The sequence below is a fragment of the Monodon monoceros genome, unplaced genomic scaffold (assembly GCF_005190385.1).
Source record: "Monodon monoceros isolate NGI ecotype Baffin Bay Population unplaced genomic scaffold, NGI_Narwhal_1 Super_Scaffold_20, whole genome shotgun sequence".
Lineage (NCBI taxonomy): Eukaryota > Metazoa > Chordata > Mammalia > Artiodactyla > Monodontidae > Monodon > Monodon monoceros.
In genome coordinates this window covers 45,179,475-45,194,273 of record NW_021703777.1, presented here as the reverse complement: position 1 = coordinate 45,194,273, position 14,799 = coordinate 45,179,475, and the positions used below count along the sequence as shown (strand labels likewise).

Here is a 14,799-nt window from a genome sequence, read left to right as displayed (position 1 = left end):
CCTCCCCCTCCCCCTCCTTCTCTGTCTCTCTCAGGTTTGGATTTCCACAAGTCTGGGTACTCCCAAGGGTGCTCTGAAGTAGCAAGGGGAAAGCATTCTTGTGCTGGGCTACAAGCTGAGGTTGAGGGTGCTAAGTTACAAGCCAGATAATTGAATGATATGGGGCTCTCTGGATTTATTTCCCTTCTCCTGTCCTGAGCCTTTAATCATTTATTTATTCATCAATATTTATTGAGGGCCTACCATGTATGTGCTTTTCTGGGGCTGGAACACAATGGTAAAGCAAACAGACAAAATCTCTTTGGGGAAACTTATACTCCAGTAGGGAAAAGAGACAATAAACATAAAAATAAACAAGAAAATATCACCAGATAAGTGATGAGATGCAAAAGCCAACTGGTATGATACTGACTGGAGAGCTACTCTGGCCAGGATGGACAGGGAAGTTCTCTCTTAGAAGATACCAGGCAATAGGGACCTCAGTGCTAAGGAGGAGACAAGCCATGTGAAGGTGGAAGGGAGGGGAGCAGGGTGGGAAAGCATTCCAGACAGAGGGAATAGCTAATGTTTGTCAGAAATGAGTGTGATATTATAGAAAGCTAGTGAAATGCCACAAATCCCATATAAATTAGCATAATATGTTTATAAATTAATTGCCTAATAAACTTTTATGACAACTTTGTCTATATTGTTTAGTGCATACCCTTTGATCATCTCATCAAAATTTTCACCCTTCTCTTTAGAGAGAATAAAAAGATAATTTATTTTCTTCTCTTAACATATGGTTGAAATTTACTCTTTTTTTTTTTTTTTTTTTTTTTTGCATTACACGGGCCTCTGCGGCATGTGGGATCTTCCCGGACCGGGGTACGAACCCGTGTCCCCTGCATCGGCAGGCGGACTCTCAACCACTGCGCCATCAGGGAAGCCCTGAAATTTACTCTTTAATATTGATAGCTTGGAGCTCAAAGCATTTTACTTCACACACAAATATGCTGGTTGTTTGTAGAACTGCTATAGATTTGTGCCATACAAACACAAGAATTGTGATACATTTATTTCCCAAAATTTTTTAAAATTTATTTTATTGAAGTATAGTTGATTTCCAATGTGTTAATTTCTACCATACAGCCAAGTGATTCAGTTATACATACATATGTATTTATATTCTTTTTCATATTTTTTTCCATTATGGTTTATCACAGGATATTGAATATAGTTCCCTGTGCTATACAGTAGGACCTTGTTGTTTATCCATTTTATATACAATAGTTTGCATCTGCTCATCCCAAACTCCCAATCCATCCCTCCCTCACCCCACTCCCCCTTGGCAACCACAAGTCTGTTCTCTGTCTTATTTCACAAAATTCTTATCAAAAAAGGAAAAAATTATGTGTTTATAATTGTTCATGCTTTATTATCAAGTATATTCCTAACAAGGAAAGAAACTCTGTTTTGTTTTGTTTTTTTAATTGGGAGAAGTTGCCCAAGCCTGAAATATTTTCCCCCAGCTTTATTGAGGTATAATTGACAAATAAAAATTATATATATTTTTAAAAGAAAATGAGGGACTTCCCTGGTGATCCAGTGGCTAAGACTCTGTGCTCCCAGTGCAGGGGGCCTGGGTTTGATCCCTGGTCAGGGTACTAGATCCCACATGCACCAACTAAGAGTTAGAATGCTGCAACTAAGACCGATGCAGCCAAATAAATAAATTAATACAATTTTTTTAAAGTTTGAAAAAAAAAGAAAATGAAAATAAAATAAATGAGTATGGTGTATTTGAGGAACAGAAAGAAAACCAGGGGCTAAGCTGGAGCACAGTGAAGGACGAAAGTGTGGAGTGAGAAGAAGTCCAAACAGTGAGCAGGGTCTCAGTCCTGCAAGGCCTAATGGGGTTTGGGTTTTCGTCTAAGCGTGATGGGAAACCATTGGAGGTTTATAATCAAGAGAGTTGCATGTGATTTATGTATAACAGAACATCTGGCTGCTGTGTTGAGGGTAGATTATAGGGGATGCCAAAGTAGAAACAGAAAATCCAGTCAGAGACGACTGCAGAGGGCGAAGCAAGAGATGGTGGTAGCTTGGAATAGCAAGGTATTGGGTGTAGAGTATTGAGATTTGGAAAATATTCTAGAGATAGAAACTAGAGAATGTGCTAGTGGGTTGAATATAAATTTACCAAGATTGGGGGCAGGAAGATGAGCATTCCCTTTTGGAAAGGTTAAGTTTGGGATGAACATTAGCCATCTAAGTAATGATCTAGAATAGGCAATTGCTCAGGAGTGAGGTCAGAGCTGGAGATATAAATCTGAGAGTCTTGGGCATTGAGATGGTATTTGAAAGTTATGGGATTAGATGAATTTATCTAGGGAGGGAACCTAGAAAGAGAAAAAAAGACATTCTTAATCAGCCTCAGCATTTGGGGTCTAATCTTTAGTAGTATCTTGCTTACATATTATGACCTGTCTCAGTCATACTATGGCAATGAGAGAAACTATAAAATCCTGTTTTGTCCCCCTAAGGCCAGTCTGCTGCTTGTGGCTGTAACAGACATTAGTGTGAGACACCCAGCGAGTAAGGTTAATTCCAGGGTCCGGAGTAAGGTCCACTGACCCCTCCCCGAATGGAAAAGTCTCCCTCCATTGCCAACTTTACAAGATTTAAAAGTTTAGGGGCTTCGCTGGTGGTGCTGTGGTTGGGAGTCCGCCTGGCGATGCAGGGGACACGAGTTCATTTCCCGGTCCGGGAGGATCCCGCGTGCCGCAGAGCGGCTGGGCCCGTGAGCCATGGCCACTGAGCCTGCGCATCCGGCGCCTGTGCTCTGCAATGGAGCACAAAAAAAAAAAAAAACTTTTTTACCGCAAAAAAAAAAAAAAAAAAAAAGTTTAAAATTTGTTAAAGGAGTCAGCAGATTTTACATATAGGAAAACCAAGTTTCAGAGCTTAGTGTCTTGTGGAACTAGTGCTCAAATCAAGCTGACCTCAAATCTAGCATTTTGCACCAGAGTCATAATCTTTCCTCAACTCTCTGGAGTACTTGACTCAGCTGACCATTTTCTCCCTTTGAAATCTCTGTCTTGGCTTCTATAACCATTGGTCTTTTCTGGCTCTTCTCTTACCTCCCTGATCCAACTCCGACTCTCCCTTGCTAACTCTTCTTTCCATTTCTTCTTTCCATGTTCTCTACTCGTTCTCTGTTCTACCTGAGTGATGTTGTCTATTTTCCCAGATTCAATTACCACCTGTATTCTTAGGATTCCCAAGTCTATCTGTGATGCTCACCTAGAAAAAGCACAGACTTTCAACCAGTTGCTCTAGTCTTGACTCTGCCTGTAACTATCTCTTTAAATTGGCCAATATACAAACTCTCGGGGTCTCAGTTTCTTCATTTGTACAGTGAAGGAATTAGATCAGATGATTCTGAAGTTGCTTCCAGTACTCACATTCTGATTCCAGACTTGATGTCCCTTCTCATGATCTCTATAGTAATAATGACATTGATTGCATGCTCTGTGCCAGACATGGAACCAAGTACTTCACACATATTAATATATTTAATTCTCCGAACAAATTCCTATGCGGTAGGAGCTATTAGTATCCTTATTTTATAGTGGAGGATATCAAGATCCAAATAATGTGATTTCCTATTATATTGTAACCAATAAGTGGCAGAGCCAGGATTCAAACTCTGACAGTTTGAGTTTTGAGTCAGCATCGTTTAGCCCCCGCTCTCTTCCTGCTTTTCCCTTCGAGGACCCTGATCCCTTAGGCTCACATCTCTTCTGCCTCCTCGGGACCCTTACTCCTTCTGTTACCCCTCCCCCTTGTATCTTCATCCTCTTCCTCTCTTCATTCTCAAGGGCTGATTTCCTTCCTAAAACAAAACAAAACCAAAAAACGAGCACTTTGCTCTGAACCGCCCTCGTTCAGTCACTGCCTTAGCTCACCCTCAGCATTCCTGCGTGTGTCACCTCCTCGCAGAGGCCTTTCCTGACAGTGTGGATGAATCAGCTTCCACTGCGAGGCACCTCTAGGCACTTCTATTTGGGGAAAGTTAAGTTTGAGATGCCCATTAGGTATTTAAGTAGAGATGGCAAGTGGACGATTGGATATGCAATTCTGGTGCTCTACTTTCACAGCACCTAACACTCCACTATTAAAAATAAATTTTGTATTTGTTCATTTTTATGTGGTCCCCTCAACAAGAACACAGGTTCCGTGAGAGCTAGGCCTGTGTCCTCTTCACCACTAGCAAGGAATTAGCTCGGAATAACAAGGTGTATTCGTTTCCTGGGGCTGCTGTAACGCATTATCACAAACTGGGAGGTGGAGGTGGAAGCAGTAATATAACAGAGATTTATTCTCTTGCAGTTCAGGGGGCGAGACCTTGGAAACCAAGGTGCTGGCAGGCCAGACTCCCTCTGGAGACTCTAGGAGAGAATCCTTCTTTCCCTCTTCCAGCCCCTGATAACTGTCTACATTCCTTAACTTCCTTGGCTTATGGCCACATCACTCCCATCTCTGGCTCCATCTTCACATGGCCTTCTCCTCTTCTGTGTGCTTCTCCTCTTCTGTCTCTCACAAGGATATTTGTCATGGGATTTAGGGCCCACTCAGATAATCCAGGATGATCTGATCATAAGAACCTTAATTTAATTACATTTGCAGATCTTTACCTTTTTACAAATAAAGTAACATTCGCAGGTTCCAGAGAGTTGGACATGGACGTATATTTTGGGTGGCCACTATTCATCTCACCATACAAGGGAATAGGAGGAAGTTCAGGAATGTCTCCCCAGCCCCACCCCTTCTCCGTTTATCCTGGCTAAATTAAATGCTCTTCAAGATTCAACTCAGTGGTTGCCCAGTCAAGGGAGCCACACCCCCAGCCCCAGTACATGCCTCTCCTATAATAATAATACCTAGTGCATATTCAGCACTGTTTTAAGGGCTTTATGTGTACGAACTCACTTAATGCCTGCTACAACCCTATGAGATTGTCCCCATTACTATCTTGATTTTATCAAAAGCTAATGGTCCGTTTTGTTGTCTCTCTTCCGCAGTAGACCTCCCCCCAGGGCAACAGCCAAGACTTCTTATCTCTCTGTCCCCAACATATACCATGGCATTTCCAGGCTCTGTGTGAAGGCTGGTGGGTTGAATAAACGACTGAGCAAGAGATAGGCTTGTACTAGTCTGGGCAGGGTTTTGAATATCAGATTAAGGTATTTGGATTTGGGGACTTCCCTGGTGGTCCAATGGTTAGGACTTGGCACTTCCACTGCTGTGGCCTGGGTTCAATACCTGGTTGGGGAACTAAGATCCCACAAGCGGCACGGCGCAGCCAAAAAAAAAAAAAAAAAAAAGACATTTGGAGTTTATCTTGTAGATCATAGGTGGCCAACAGTTTTAAAGGTGAGTAGTGATAGGATGGGCCCATCTTTCAAATATATCCTCCCCTTGGGAGAAACGTCATCAAATATTGTTTTAATTATCATCTCCAAGTACATCCCTCCCCCTCCACCCCCTGGGCCTTCCTCCTGAGCTCTAGTCTCACATTGCCTGATTCTTGCTGGGTCTCTCTAGGCTCAAATTCAGCATGTCCAGACCAGCCTTCGTCATTCTTCCCACCAAAGCCACTCTTCCTGTTTTACTGAGCTCAAAGGCATCCAAACTAGACAACTTGAATTAATCCCACTTTCCTCACCCCCACTGCCAATTAGTCATCAAGTGCTGTCAACTCCATCTCATGAACTTTATCTCATATCCATTCGCCTGGTCTCTGCCATAGTTCAGGCTCTTGCATCTTTCTTTTTTCTTTAATTAATTAATTTAAAATTTATTTTTGGCTGTGTTGGGTCTTTGTTGCTGCTTTGTCTAGTTGTGGCGAGCGGGACCTACTGTTTGCTGTGCTGTGTGGGCTTCTCATTGCGTTGGCTTCTCTTGTTGCAGAGCATGGGCTCTAAGTGCATGGGTTTCAGTAGTTGTGGCATGCGGGCTCAGTAGTTGTGGCTCATGGCCTCTAGAGCGCAGGCTCAGTAGTTGTGGTGCACGGGCTTAGTTGCTCTGTGGTATGTGGGATCTTCCCAGACCAGGGCATGAACCCGTGTCCCCTGTATTGGCAGGCGGATTTTTTTTTTTTTTTTTACATAAATTTATTTATTTATTTATTCTTTGGCTGCATTGGGCCCTCGTCGCTGGGCGCAGGCTCCCTCCAACTGCAGCAAGCAGGGGCCACCCCTCGCTGCGATGTGTGGGCCTCCCACCGCGGGGGCCCCTCCCATCGCCGAGCGTGGGCTCCAGGTGCGCGGACCTCAGCGGTTGCGGCACACGGGCTCAGCAGCCGTGGTTCACGGGCTCTAGAGCGCAAGCTCAGTAGCTGTGGTACCCGGGCTTAGTTGCTCCGCGGCATGCGGGATCTTCCCGGACCAGGGCTCGAACCCGTGTCCCCTTCACTGGCAGGCGGACTCCCAACCACTGCGCCACGAGGGAAGTCCGAGGCTCTTGCATCTTTCACCTGGACTATTGCGCTAGCCCCCTGACCAGTCTCCTCACCTCTAGTTTCCCCTCTCCAACTCCAGTCCATCCTCCACTCTGCTGCTCATTTTATAAGCCTAAAAACCAGATCTGATCATTCACTTTCGTGTTAAAACAATAAACAAACAAAGCTCCAAAACAACTCTGCAATCGTTCTTCATTGCGTACAAGATCAAGATCTTCGAGATCTACCTACAAAGATTTACTTTTCTTCCTTATTTATTCACTTAACACATGTGTATTGAATGCCTACTATGTGTCTGGTACTGTACTCATTGCATTCATATACTAGTGAGGGAGGTGCCCTACGCATATACAGATGGACATAGCTGTTCTTACGTGGGCGACTCATGTCACAGGCAGTGAGAGAAATACCCTAAGGAAGATTCTACAACTAGAAGAGGTTGACAGTGGCATCCTTGCTATTTGCCTTCAGGATATACTGTAACTTTTTTGCTATTTGTATGCCTGTTGAGTGGATTTACAGATTATATTTATCAGTATCTAGTTTCAAATTAATCTTAACCAAGAAGGAAAGTAATTTTAAAAAATTCTCACAAGGAAACTATGAACTAAAGAGAATACTAAACTTTAAACCAAGGAAATAATGCCATAAGCCTAAGGGAGTGGGGCTACACCTAATATGAGCCTTAGCAACATTAGACTTAAAACAATATCTAGGGACTTCCCTGGTGGCGCAGTGGTTAAGAATCCACCTGCCAATGCAGGGGACACGGGTTTGAGCCCCGGTCCGGAAGATCCCACATGCCGCGGAGCAACTAAGCCTGTGCACCACAACTACCGAGCCTGTGCTCTGGAGCCCTAGAGCACAGTTACTGAGCCTGCGCTGCAGCCACTGAAGCCCGTGTGCCTAAAGCCCATGCTCCGCAACAAAAAGAAGCAACCACAATGAGAAGCCCGCACCCTGCAACGAAGAGTAGCCCCTGCTCGCCACAACTAGAGAAAGCCCACACACAGCGAGGAAGACCCAAGGCAGCCAAAAATAAAATATGCATAAATAAATTTATTAAAAAAAATAGTCATTATTTTTAAAAAAAGAGATAAAAGTGTTTTTTTTTTTTTTTTAGGAATACAAGTCCAAGTAGACTTGAGTCCAGATTTTTTTTTTATTAATTTTATTTATTTATTTTTGGCTGCGTTGGCTCTTCATTGCTACGCGCGGGCTTTCTCTAGTTGCAGCGAGCTGGGGGGCTACTCTTCGTTGTGTGGTGTGCGGGCTTCTCACTGCGGTGGCTTCTCTCCATGCTACAACATGGATGAAACTCGAGAATATTGTGTTAGGTAAAAGAAGCCAATCACAAATAACCATGTATTGTATGATTCCATTTATATGTTATGTGCAGTGTGGGCAAATCCATAGAGACAGAAAGTAGATTACTGGTGGCTTGTGGGAGGGGAGAATGGGGAGTGACTGCTAATGGCATGGGGAGATTGAGTCCAATCATGACCAATGATTTAATCAATCATGCCTATATAATGAAACCTTGATAGAAACTCTAAGGAGGTTCAGAGTGTTTCCTGATTGGTAAGTATATCAATGTACCAGGAGGCTGGCACAAGCTCCCAAGCCGCCCCCATTGCAGACTTTGCCTTATGTATCTCTTCCATTTGGCTGTATCCTTTATAATAAAACAGTAATTCTAAGTACAGTGCTTTCCTGAGTTCTGTGAGTCATTCTATCGAATTATGAAACCTGCAGAGGGGTCATAGAAACCCTCAATTAGTAGTCAGGCTGGTCCATCAGAAGTGCAGATGGCCCCCTGAATTTGTAGCTGGCGTCTGAAGTGGGGGCAGTCTTTTGGGACTGAGCCCTTAATCTGTGGGCTCTGCAAAATGTCAGACTTGAAAGGAATTGTTGGACACCCATTTGGTGTTGAAGATTTGCTGGAGAGCTCTGGGGAAGGTAGCATTTGCTAAGGGGGCCATTATCTAAGAAGTCTGAGGACACTACAGAACAGTACTTAGTACCAAATCTTGAATACAGATAGAAAGTAGCAACTGCGCTACTTCGAGGCACTGCAAGTGAGAGATAAAAGTATTGACATTTTTAGAGTTGAATTGTACTTTACAATACAAATGTTTACTAAGGGTACTTTTCAAAAGACACTTTCTCTTCTTATCAACCTTTTCAAAGATAATGAAGCCTGTCTACCCAAAATTACTTAGGGATAGGTCTGTCTGAAAGTGAAAGGATGAAATTGGAGGCTCTCTTTTAGCCATATGATTATATATATTTCCATCAGGGAAAAAATCTCCCTGGATCTTGAAACAAACCAGCTGCTGCTATCCAAATATGTATGAATGCAACACATTCTATTTCTTTCAATAAGTATTTTTATTACACTGATTCTTTGGGAAAGGTTGATTATTTCCATACTCGCTCTGCACCATCCTCTCCTCTTTGGTCTCCTTCTTTTGTTCCCTCTTCCCCCAGATGGGAAGAAGGACATTCTCGGAAATTCACATATACAAAGGCAGAAATACTCAAGATTATACAGGGACAAGAAAAAGTCCACTATGAAAAAAAATTACATCACTCCAATAAGTTGGGAATAAAGGATGTTACATCCTACTCTTTGTGGCAATGAGTAGGGGAAAAGAAGGACAAAACTTCAAAGCAATTCATCTGGCATAATATAAACTAAATATTTATAAAATGAATATAAATAATATGAGGATTTTTTTAAACAACTGCAAAAATAATAAAGAAAATAACTAGTCTGTGTGTGGACATAGGGTCTTCCTTGTGAGGACTCATACCGTTATCAGATGTGTGACTTTGATCGTACTAAATCGTAATTCCTGCATATGGCATTAATTTGCAAGTTAAAATTTTGATAAAAGATTTGTTTTCCCCTAGACACAAGCAATGTGTCTAATTTTAGTGTAATTTTAAATGAGAATATTTACTGTGCTTCCTTGAATTAGTTCATCGAATCATGATAAAAATGGTATAATGACTTTTTTTCTCATTTTAAATGACTGCCATTACAGTCTTATGATGGGTCTTTATAGATTGCCTTTTGCACTAGAGAAAACATCTTATATTACTTTCCTCATATTTTAAAACTACAGGAGCCCCTGTTCATAGCACCTGAGGAAATGGTGAACATGAGTAAAATTATGCAGGCGAGTTTTAGTTTGCTAAATGAATAACACTTTAGTTCATCCAAAGTGGCTCCTAGAGACTAAAACAAGTAGTTCATTTATTTTTAGCTGCTGATTTAACTTCAGTTATAACACTTTTATTTAGGAGATGACTTCCTAGGAGAAAGTATTAGGCAGCAAGAAGAGAAATAAATATGGAACAATCTTTAAGATTCCATTAGACAGAAGGCTCATGATACTAAGAAGAAATGAGGCCATTCTGTAATTTTACCTTTAAAATGTATATTAGATTTGTAATAAAAATAAATATGTATCTTTTAATTTTAGTAATGAGTTAAATATATTTACAAAGCGGGCCGTGCACTGTAGTGGAAGGAGCAGCGTGTGGCCGTCTGCAGTGCTGGTCCTACGCTGAAACCATCCAGCTCTATGATTTCAGACTTACAAGTTAATATAGGCTTCCTGACTCCTGATTCCTCATCCTGGGGAACCGACTCAAAAATGTATAATAGGGCTTCCCTGGTGGCGTAGTGGTTGGGAGTCCGCCTGCCACTGCAGGGGACACGGGTTCAAGCCCTGATCCAGGAAGATCCCACATGCCGCAGAGCAACTAAGCCCGTGCGCCACAATTACTGAGCCCACGTGCCACAACTACTGAAGCCTGCGTGCCTAGAGCCTGTGCTCCGCAACAGGAGAGGCCACCACAGTGAGAAGCCCACGCACCGCAATGAAGGGTAGCCCCCGCTCACCACAACTAGAGAAAGCCCACGCGCAGTAACAGAGACCCAAAGCAGCCAATAAATAAATAAATAAATAAAAATAAAAACAACCTTTAAAAAAATGTATAATATACTTCCTAGCTCCAAATTTCTGTGATTAATTCCATAATCATTAGGGTGTGCATACAACATTAACATGTTTTAGGAAGAGTAAAGAGCCTGGGATTATAGTCACACTAAATGGATCTCCAGTTCTGCCACTCACTTGCAATGGAACTTAGGGCAAGTAAGCTTTCTGAATCCCAGTTTATTCGACTTTAAAACCAGGTTAGTAATACTACAGCAGACACTGGCAATGCCATGCCCCAGAGCCCCTCAGCCCAGGGCAGCTGCAGGGGCAGCGCGCAGCCCGGTCAGCTGCCCACCTCTGCCTACTTCCAGCTCCTTCCCTGCCCCTGCGCTTCCTCTGGTGCACAGCGACTTGCACAGCCCAGAAGCACCAGGGATTTGATGTCCCCAAATGCAACCCTCCACCAGTGAGAGACAGTCTTCCTGGCTCGCAGTGGAAGAACTCAGAGGCACAGTAACATGGCTCTTCAGTGGGTCCCCAGCTGGATCAAGTCCCCATTCCCCACAGTGGTGAGCAGCTCATTGACAAACCCTGTATTGGTTTTTCTCTCCTGCCTGTCTCATTTTCTCCACTATCTCCTTTGTGCTTCCTGGGATCACCTCCCAAATAACCTACTTGCACACAATTTCTTATCTCAGGTTTTGCTTTTGGTAAATCTCACTTCGCAATTGCTGTGCCAGTTAATTGAGAGCGTGTGGAAAGCAACTACTAGATCCAATAGTTAGGCCCTAACAAATAGTAATGATTATTATATCTAACAATTGAGACAGAATTTCATGGTTCTAGGAAATGTTTAGATTGTGTTTCTATAGTTAAGTGATTTTACAGCCTGCTAAAGTATATTTACATAATTTTATGAGGTATCTAAAATGCACAGAAAATTTTGTAAGTGGGGAAAATTTAGATATGATTAAAAATTGGGTATAGAAAATATTTGCTAAGGAATTTTTTTTCTCTTCCATTTTTCATTTCTCCTTTTCATTGTTTCTATACTGAAGTCATATTCCTACTTCTATATGAAATGTCATAAATTAAGCACTATTACCTTGAAGAAATAAGTAGAAGAGTATTAACAATATAGGAAATAGCTGGTACATAAATATAAATCTTTTGAGGGTCGGGGAGGGATGGACTGGAAGTCTGGAATTAGCAGTTGCAAACTATTATATATAGAATGGATAAACAACAAGGTCCTACTGTACAGCACAGGGAACTGTATTCAATATCCTGTGATAAACCATGATGGAAAAGAATATGAAAAAATATAGGGCTTCCCTGGTGGCGCAGTGGTTGAGAGTCCGCCTGCCAATGCAGGGGACACGGGTTCGTGCCCCGGTCCGGGAAGATCCCACATGCCGTGGAGCGGCTGCGCCCGTGAGCCATGGCCGCTGAGCCTGCGCGTCCGGAGCCTGTGCCCCTCAACGGGAGAGGCCACAGCAGTAAGAGGCCCGCGTACCGCAAAACAAAACAAAACAAAACAAAAATATATATATATAACTGAATCACTTTGCTATACATCAGAAACTAACACAACTTTGTAAATTAATAAAGTAAATTAAAAATATATATATTTTGACTACTATTCAATGATTCCACAAGTGTTTAATCATGAAAAAGTCATTTATTTGACTTTATCTCACATTACAATTCTACAGAAGAACGCCAGATACTTTGTATTTCCTTCATGCCAGGAATGAATCCTTTAATCATTTCTTAGTCTATGTCTTTCCTAGGCAAATGTATTTAACACCTATGCGTAGTTTCCTGTTAATGTCTCTGTTCAATTTAAAATGCATTCTTGGCTTGTAAGAAATTCCATGGATAAGGACACAGCTTATGTGGAAGTTCTAAAAAATGATAAAATGGAGTAGAATGAATGTTGTAGCAAGCAGCTGTAGGTATGTCAATACTACCAATTCTTAGTTGCACAGGCTAGCTGAAAAGACCTCTCTAGGACTTCTGTATTTATCTGCACAGGCTTGAACCCTCTGGGCTCGCTCCAAGACCAAAAAGGCTTCCCTTGGGCAGTGTCGGGTATATGTGAAGGGAATATTTTTTCTTTTATGTTTTAAAAGTTATTTTTATTGAGATATAATTGATGTATAACATTGTGTAAGTTTAAGGTGTACAATGTGTTGGTTTGATACATGTATATATTGCAGTATGATTACTATGATAGCATTAGCTGGCACCTCTATCACATTACATAATTATCAGTTCTTTTTTTTTTTTTTTTGCGGTACGCGGGCCTCTCACTGTTGTGGCCTCTCCGGTTGCGGAGCACAGGCTCCGGACGCGCAGGCTCAGCGGCCACGGCTCACGGGCCCAGCCGCTCCGTGGCACGTGGGATCTTCCCGGACTGGGGCACGAACCCGTGTCCCCTGCATCGGCAGGCGGACTCTCAATCACTGTGCCACCAGGGAAACCCTAACAGTTCTTTTTTGTGGTGGGAATGTTTAAGGTCTAGTCTCTCAGCACCTTTTTTTTTTTTTGGCCGTGCTGCGTGGCACGTGGGATCTTAGTTATCCCACCAGGGATTGAGCTCATGCCCCCTGCAGTGGAAGCACAAAGTCTTAACCACTGGACCACCAGGGAAGTCCTGCAACTTTGATTTTTATAATACAGTATTGTTGTCTACAATCAATATGCTGTGCATTAGATCTCCAGGACTTATTTATCTACTGGTTGCAAGTTTGTACCCTTAAACGTCTCCTCAATTCCCTCACACCCAGTCCCTGGTAACTACCATTCTACTCTCTGTTTTTACAACTTCAGTTTATTTTTGGTTCTACATATAAATGATATCATATAGTGTTTGTCTTTTTCTGTTTGACTTATCTTACTTAGCATAGTGCCATTAAGGTCCATCCATGTTGTTGCAAATGGCAAGATTTCCTTCTTTCTCATCGCTGCATAATATTCCATTCATCTATTGATGGACACTTAAGTTGTTTCCATACCTTGCCTACTGTGAATAGTGCTGCAATAAACATGGGAGTGCATATATTTCTTTGACATCCTGTTTTCATTTCCTTTGGACACTTACCCAGGAGTGGAATTGCTGGATCACACGGTAGTTCTATTTTTAAGTAATTATTTTTTTTATGAATGTATGGTGACTTGGGTATCCCAATATATTGGTAGTGGGAATATAAATTTGTTGGTTCTTTCTGAAAAATAACTCTATGTATCAAGAGTTTTAAAATATTCACCCTTATAGATTCAGTAATTTCACTTTCAGGAACATTTCTTAAGGAAATAATAGAAATTTAGATACAGGTATGCAAAAATGTTTATTGTGCTTTGTACAGCAGGAAGGAAGAATGAAAGGAACAGAGGAAAGCAGGAAGAAAATAAAGAAAGGAGGTAAGGAGGAAGGAAACAGAGAGAAGAGAGAGAGAAAAAAAATGAAAACAACCTAATATTCAATAACCAGGGAGTATTACATAAATTTTGATGTGCTCATATGATGGAGTATTTTGCAGCCAGAAAGAGAATCTTATTTATCTATAATAAGGGTTGATATCTTTTACACTTAAAAGTTAGAAAAAATGTTAAACTAGCTCAAGAAAAAAAGTTAAACACTCCTTATGGAAATAATAGGCAAATGATATAAGTAGGAAATTTATAAAGAAAGAAAAAAATGGCTAGTAAAAATATTTTAAAAATTCAATCACTAATTGTGATATAAATTTAACTTAAAAAAACTGTTATTCTTTACTATAAAAATGGCAAAGTTTTTTTTTTAACATCTTTATTGGAGTATAATTGCTTTACATTGTTGTGTTAGTTTCTGCTGTATAACAAAGTGAATCAGGGACTTTCCTGGTGGCGCAGTGGTTAAGAATCCGCCTGCCAATGCAGGGGACACGGGTTTGAGCCCTGGTCTGGGAAGATCCTACATGCTGCAAAGCAGCTAAGCCCGTGAGCCACAACTACTGAGCCTGAGCTCTACAGCCCACGAGCCACAACTACTGAGCCCGCACATCTAGAGCCTGTGCTCTGCAACAACAGAAGCCACCGCAATAAGAAGCCCGCCCACCACAACTAGAGAAAGCCCACACGCAGCAACGAAAACCCAATGCAGCCAAAAATAAATAAATAAGGCAAAGATTTTATTTATTTATTTCTTATTGAAGTATAGCTGATTTACAATGTTACATTAATTTCTGGTATACAGCAAAGTGATTCAGTTATACATATATATTCTTTTAAATATTCTTTTCCATTATGGTTTATTACAGGATATTGAATATAGTTCCCTGTACTATAAAATAGGAC

At 41.5% G+C, this 14,799-nt stretch overlaps 1 long non-coding RNA gene across 1 annotated transcript in view; it reads left to right on the top strand.

Moving 5' to 3' along the window:
* Positions 1 to 14,242, top strand: part of LOC114902974 — a 16,952-nt gene extending 2,710 nt beyond the window's left edge. The window contains exon 3 of the long non-coding RNA XR_003795629.1: positions 13,830 to 14,242. This is a non-coding gene — a long non-coding RNA (uncharacterized LOC114902974). The remainder of the gene's footprint in view (positions 1 to 13,829) is intronic.
* The last annotated feature ends 557 nt before the right edge of the window (positions 14,243 to 14,799 follow it).